The following is a 7,072-nucleotide window of genomic DNA, read 5'->3' as shown; positions in this document are numbered from 1 at the left end:
CGTTAAAGTAACTTGGTGATAACACGGATCTTTATCCTAGAGGAGGGGAGGAGGGTGGGGGGGAATCAGTCACGTCCGGACCGAGAAGGGAGGAGTGGGAGGCTCCTCAAAGATGGTCACTTAACAGAATTGGTAGACAGGTTCCCTGTCTCTAAGGCGCAGAGAGTCAAGTAGCATTGTAGATAATCTGTTTGAAAGTCAAGGTTTCATGCATTACCTTTTGGAAAATTTTCTTGCTCTTTCCCAGATACAAGAAAGCTTATTGTCTTGATTGCACTGGCTATATGAACGTGAATTCTTTACTTCACTGACTCTGACCTCTCCTGGTTCTCCTCTTATCTCTCTGGACTTTCATTCTCAGTCTTCTTTGCGGGCTCCTCCTCCCCTTCCCTTCCCCTTACTGTAGGGGTTCCACAAGGGTCAGTTCTTGGTCCCCTTCTGTTCTCTAGCTACACCCACTCCCTTGGTGAATTCATTTGCTCGCACGGCTTCAAATATCATCTCTACGCTGATGAAAACCCACATCTACATCACTTCCCTGCTCTCTCCCTCCCTTCAGGCTCGTGTCTCCTCCTGCCTTCAGGACATCTTCATCTGGATGTCTGCCCGCCATCGAAAACTCAATATCTCCCTCTTAAACCCTGCCTCTCTCTGACCTTCCCATCACCTTTTCATTCAATTTATTCATTCAATCGTATTTATTGAGCGCTTACTGTGTGCAGAGCACTGTACTAAGCGCTTGGTAAGTACACGTTTGCAACGTATAGAGACAGTCCCTACGCAACAGCGGGCTCAAAGTCTAGAAGGGGGAGACAAACAACAAAACAAAACATATAAACCAAATAAAATAAATAGAATAAATATGTACAAGTAAAATAAATAAATATAGTAATAAATTTGTACAAACATATATACATATATACAGGTGCTGTGGGGAGGGGAAGGAGGTAAGTCGGGGGGATGGGGAGGGGGAGTAGAGGGAGAGGAAGGAGGAGGCTCAGTCTGGGAAGGCCTCCTAGAGGAGGTGAGTCCTCAGTAGGGCTTTGAAGGGAGGAAGAGAGCTAGCTTAGCGGATGTGCGAAGGGAGGGAATTCCAGGCCAGGGTGAGGACGTGGGCCGGGGGTCGACGGCGGGACAGGCGGGAACGAGGCACAGTGTGGAGATTAGCGGCAGAGGAGTGGAGGGTGCGGGCTGGGCTGTAGAAGGAGAGAAGGGAGGTGAGGTAGGAGGGGGCGAGGCCTTGACGCCGAGGGTGAGGAGTTTTTACCTGATGCGTAGGTTGATTGATAGCCACTGGAGATTTTTGAGGATGCCACTTTAGATGGCACGTCCATCCTTCCCATCTCACAAGCCCGCAATCTTGGCGTCATTCTCGATTCCGCTCTCTCGTTCACCCCTCACATCCTATCCGTCACCAAAACCTGCCTGTCTCACCTCCGCAACATCGCCAAGATCAGCCCTTTCCACTCCATCCAAACTGCTACCTTGCTGGTTCAATCTCTCATCCCATCCAAACTGGATTACTGCATCAGTCTCCTCTCTGATCTCCCATCCTCCTGTCTCTCCCCACTTCAGCCTATACTTCACTCTGCTGCACGGAACATCTCTGTGCAGAAAAGCTTTGGGAATTTTACCCCCCTCCTCAAAAATCTCCAGTGGCTTCGTGTCAACCTACGCATCAAGCAAAATCTCCTCACTCTCGGCTTCAAGGCTCTCCATCACCTCGCCCCCTCCTACCTCACCTCTGTCCTCTGCTTCTACAGCCCAGCCTGCACCCACTGCTCCTCTTCTGCTAACCTCCTCACTGTGCCTCATTCTCGCCTGTCCCGCCGTCGACCCCCGGCCCACCTCCTCCCCCTAGCCTGGAATCCCCTCCCTCCACCCATCTGCCAAGCTAGCTCTCTTTCTCGTTTTAAAGCCCTACTGAAAGCTCACCTCCTCCAAGAGGCCTTCCCAGACTGAGCTCCCCTTTTCCTCTCCTCCTCCCCATCCCCCCGCCTTACCTCCTTCCCCTCCCCTCAGCACCTGTATATATGTTTGTACAGATTTGTTACTCTATTTAGTTTACTTGTACATACTTACTATTCTATTTATTTTGTAAATGATGTGCCTTTAGTTTTTTTCTGACAACCTGACACCTATCCTTATGTTGTGTTTTGTTGTCTGTCTCCCCCTTCTAGATTGTGAGCCCATTGTTGGGTAGAGACTTTCTCTATATGTTGCCGACTTGTACTTCCCAAGCGCTTAGTACAGTGCTCTGCACACAGTAAACTCTCAATAAATACGATTGAATGAATGAATGAATTAAAACAGCGTGACTGAATTCATTCTCCTGGGACTTTCCCAGACTCCTGAGGTGCAGATACTGTTATTTGTGGGTTTTCTCATCATCTACATGGTGACTATACTGGTGAACCTGCTCATTGTGGTAACAGCAATCGCTAGCCAGATCCTACGCTCCCCCATTTACTTCTTTCTTGCCTACTTGTCCTTGGTGGATGCCTTTTGCTCTACGGCCATGGCCCCCAAGATGATCGTAGATTTACTCTATGAGACGAAAACCATCTCCTTGATAGACTGTACGACCCAGGGCTTTGTGGAACACTCATTTGGAGTTGCGAGGTCTTTGTTCTGGTGGTCATGACCTATGACTACTACATGGCTATTTGTAAACCTCTACATTATATGACCACCATGAATTGGCAGACCTGTGGACTGATGGTGGGGTTGGCCTGGGTAGGAGGCCTTCTGCACTCAATGGCATAACTTCTCTTTATGTTCCAGTTGTCTTTCTGCGGCCCCAGTGTCATCTACCACTTTATCTGTGACACGTACCCTCTAATGGAACTCGCCTTTACCAATACCTATGTCATTGGCCTATCACTGGCTGCCAGTGGTGGGGCCACCTGTGTGACAATCTTTCTCTTGCTACTTCTCTCCTATGCAGTTATCCTGTGCTCCCTGAAATCCTTTAGTTTGGAAAAGAGACACAAAGCCCTCTCGCTCTGCAGCTCCCATATCACTGTGGTGGTAGTACTCTTTGTTCCCTGCATTTTCATGTACATTAGGCCTGTGTGCTCCTTCTCCATAGACAAATCAGTGACTGTATTCTTCACTCTTATCACCCCCGTGCTGAATCCCTTAATCTACACTCTGAGAAATGTAGAGGTACAAAATGCTTTGAAGAAGCTCTGGAGGAGGAAAGGCACTTTAAATTGACATAATAATAATAGTATTTGTTAAGCGCTTGTTATGTGCAAGGCACTGTACTAAGCGCTGGAATGGATATAAGCAAATGGGGTTGTGAACAACCCAGAGTGAAAAACGTTCATTCATACAGAGGACAAAAGGAGCAACAGAATCCTTCATTCAATTGTATTTATTGAGCGCTTACTGTGTGCAGAGTACTGTACTAAGCATTTGGGAACTACAGTTCAGCAACAGAGACAATCCCTGCTCACATTGGGGTTGCAGTCTAGAAGGGAGGAGACAGACATCAAAGCAAGTAAACAGGCATCAGCACCAACATTATAAATATAATTATAGATATATATACATCATTAATAATAAATAGAATTATAGTTATAAATATGTACATAAACACAAGTGCTATAGGGCAGGGAGGGGGCTAGAGCAAAGGGAGCGAGTCAAGCCAATGGTGAGGGGAGAGGGGGCAGAGGAAGACGGGGCTTATTCTGGGAAGGCCTCTTCTAAAGCTTATTCTGTGTTCACAGGGCACCTGAGCAAAGTGCAGATGTTTTTGATTTTGTAGCAATTTCTTCTGTTCGTGCATCTCTCCACCTGTCAACCCTGTTTCTGAATTTGTTTTGCAAGTCACAGCACAGGTTTCTGAAAGCTTTATTCCTGTCTGAGTTCTCAGATGCTGCAAGATGCTGTCAGGGCCATCGATGTCTCATACCAAGCTGCACATCGCTCTTTAATTTCAGGATCATTTGCATCACACCACTCTTGATGACTTCTCTTGGCTGTTGCCTGTAACAGCTTCACCGAGTTATATCCATTAACTTGCTTGGTGCTTGGGGTTTGATTTATTTTTTCAGGAGGGTTCCCAGCAGGATTCCTAGCTAGAACCTGCTAGAATTCCTGGATGCTATCTTCTTCCTCTTGGGGTTCAGTGATTTGGAGACCAGTTTTTGGTCATTGTGAGTCTGGAGCATATGTGTCGATGGTCCATCCAACGTTCTTCTCCCTACGTGGTGGCTCCTGTGATCTGGACACCTTTGAGGTCCCTCTCCTGCACTACAATGGGGAAAATACAAAGTGGCGTACAAGATTCCGGCCATTAAGGTCAATTGTTTCTGAATATATCTGAAAAAGAGACTTTACTATGTGGATTTAAGAATGTTTCTTGTTTATCATAGACTCAGAGGAGTGGAAGGATCTCAGAGGGTTCAACTTGGGCAGGACACCTCTAGGTGCCTCAGTTTCCTCAATTGGAAAATCAATATTTATTGTCATTCAATTGTATATATTGAGCGCTTACCGTGTGCAAAGCACTGTACTAAACGCTTTGGAAGTACAAGTTGGCAACATACAGAGACAGTCCCTACCCAACAACGGGCTCACAGTCTTGAAGGGGAAGAAAGGCAACAAAACAAAACATGTAGAGGGGTGTCAAGTCATCAGAACAAATAGAGATAATGCTAGATGCACATCATTAATAAAATAAATAAAATAGTAAATATGTACAAGAAAAATAGAGTAGGAAATCTGTACAAACATATATACAAGTACTGTGGGGAGGGGAAGGAGGTAGGGCGGGGGGATGGGGAGGAGGAGAGTAAAAAGGGGGCTCAGTCTGGGAAGGCTTCTTCGTGGAGGTGAGCTCTCAGTAAGGCTTTGAAAGGTGGAAGATAGCTAGCTTGGCAGATGTGTGGAGGGAGGGCATTCCAGGCCAGGGGGAAGACATGGGCCGGGGGTCGACGGCGGGACAGGCGAGAACGAGGCACAGTGAGGAGGTTAACATTGGGAGTAACATTCCCAGAGCGTTTCTGCACAAAGATGATCCGGGCAGCAGCGTGAAGTATAGACTGAAGAGGGAAGAGACAAGAGGATGGCAGATCAGAGAGGAGGCCAATGCAGTAATCCAGTCGGAATAGGATGAGAGATTGAACCAGCAAAGTAGCGGTTTGGATGGAGAGGAAAGGACGGATCTTGGCGATGTTACGGCGGTGAGCCGGCAGGTTTTGGTGACGGATTGGATGCGAGGGGTGAACGAGAGAGCGGAGTCCAGGATGACACCAGGTTTGTGCGCCTGTGAGACAGGAAGGATGGTAGTGCCGTCCACAGTGACGGGGAAATCAGGGAGAGGACAGGGTTTGGGAGGGAAGATAAGGAGTTGAGTCTTGGACATATTGAGTTTTAGATGGCGGGCAGACTTCCAGATGGAGATGTCCTGAAGACAAGAGGAGACACGAGCCTGAGGGAGGAAGAGAGAGCACGGGCAGAGATGTAGATTTGGGTGTCATCAGCGTAGAGACGATAGTTGAAACCGTGGGAGCGAATGAGTTCACCAACGGAGCGAGTGTAGATAGAGAACAGAAGGGACCAAGAACTGACCCTTGTGGAACCCCTACAGTAAGGGGTTGGGAGGGGGAGGAGGAGCTCGCAAAGGAGACTGAGAATGAATGGCTGGAGACATAAGAGGAGACCCAGGAGAGGATAGAGTCTGTTAAGCCAAGTGTTAAGGAGAAAGGGGTGATCCACGGTGTCAAAGGCAGCTGACTCGTCGAGGAGGATTAGGATAGAGTACGAGCCGTTGGATTTTGCAAGAAGGAGGTCATTGCTGACCTTTGAGAGGGCAGTGTCGGTGGAGTGTTGTGGAAGGAAGCCAGGTTGGAGGGGGTCAAGGAGAGGGCTGGAATTCAGGAATTCGAGACAGCGGGTGTAGACTACTCATTCTAGGAGTTTGGAAAGGAATGGTAGGAGGCTGACAGGCAATAACTAGAAGGGGAGGTGGTGTCAATTGAGGGTTTTTTCAGGATGGGGGAAACATGCGCGTGTTTGAAGGCAGAGGGGAAGGAACCATTGGGGAGTTAGCGGTTGATGATGGAAGTTAAGGAGGGGAGGAGGCAAGGGGCGAGAGATTTCATAAGATGAGAGGGAATGGGGTCTGAAACACAGGTGGATGGAGTAGCCCTTGAGAGGAGTCAAGATAATCCGTTTGGACATAATCCATGTCCCACATGGGACTCACAGTCTCAATCCCCATTTTGCAGATGAGGTACCTGAGGCACAGAGAAGTTAAATGACTCCCCAAGGTCACACAGAAGACAAGTGGCTGAAGCAGCATTAAGAACCAAGTCCTTCTGAATCCCAAGCCTGTGTGCTATTTAGTAGGCCAGGATGCTTTTGTACCCTTGTTAGTGCTTCTGAGATCATGGCAAAAGGCTGATGAACATCAGCACCCAGAGTCAACCCCATATGGGATCGAGACTGTGTCCGACTGACTAACTTATATCTACCTCGGCCGTTGGAACAGTGCCTGACACATTCATTTATTCATTCATTCATTCATTTATTTATACTTATTGAGCACTTTCTTTGTGCAAAGCACTGTACTAAGCACTTGGGAAAGTACAATAGTAAGAATATAGTACGTACTTAACAAATATTATATAAATATGATCTTTCCCCCATCTATGTACATTACCAAAATGCACTGGGATGATAATGATAATAATAATGGTATTTGTTAAGTTCTTACTATGTGCAAAGCACTGTTTTAAGCGCTGGGGCACATACAAGGTATTCAGGTTGTCCCGCGTGGGGCTCACAGTCTGAATCCCCATTTTACAGCTGAGGTAACTGAGACACAGAGATGTTAAGTCGCTTGCCCAAATTCACACTGCTGACAAGTGATGGAGTCAGGATTAGAACACATGACCGGAGACTCCCAAGCCATAGGATCTGTGCCTCTCTGGAAAATATTAGGACGAATTCTCATTCAGCACACTATTATTCTGCCTAGTGGCTCTCACTATCAGGAAATTCTTTTTTGAAAGCAATTTAAATTTCTTACGATTCCTTGAGGCCCATTATCTTATTCTTT

At 47.1% G+C, this 7,072-nt stretch overlaps 1 pseudogene; it reads left to right on the top strand.

The window, feature by feature from the left end:
* The first annotated feature begins 2,299 nt into the window (after nt 1–2,299).
* On the top strand, nt 2,300–3,219 carry LOC119924087 (annotated as a pseudogene).
* The last annotated feature ends 3,853 nt before the right edge of the window (nt 3,220–7,072 follow it).

This window comes from Tachyglossus aculeatus, unplaced genomic scaffold, assembly GCF_015852505.1.
Source record: "Tachyglossus aculeatus isolate mTacAcu1 unplaced genomic scaffold, mTacAcu1.pri scaffold_82_arrow_ctg1, whole genome shotgun sequence".
Lineage (NCBI taxonomy): Eukaryota > Metazoa > Chordata > Mammalia > Monotremata > Tachyglossidae > Tachyglossus > Tachyglossus aculeatus.
This window is presented reverse-complemented; position numbering and strand designations above follow the sequence as displayed.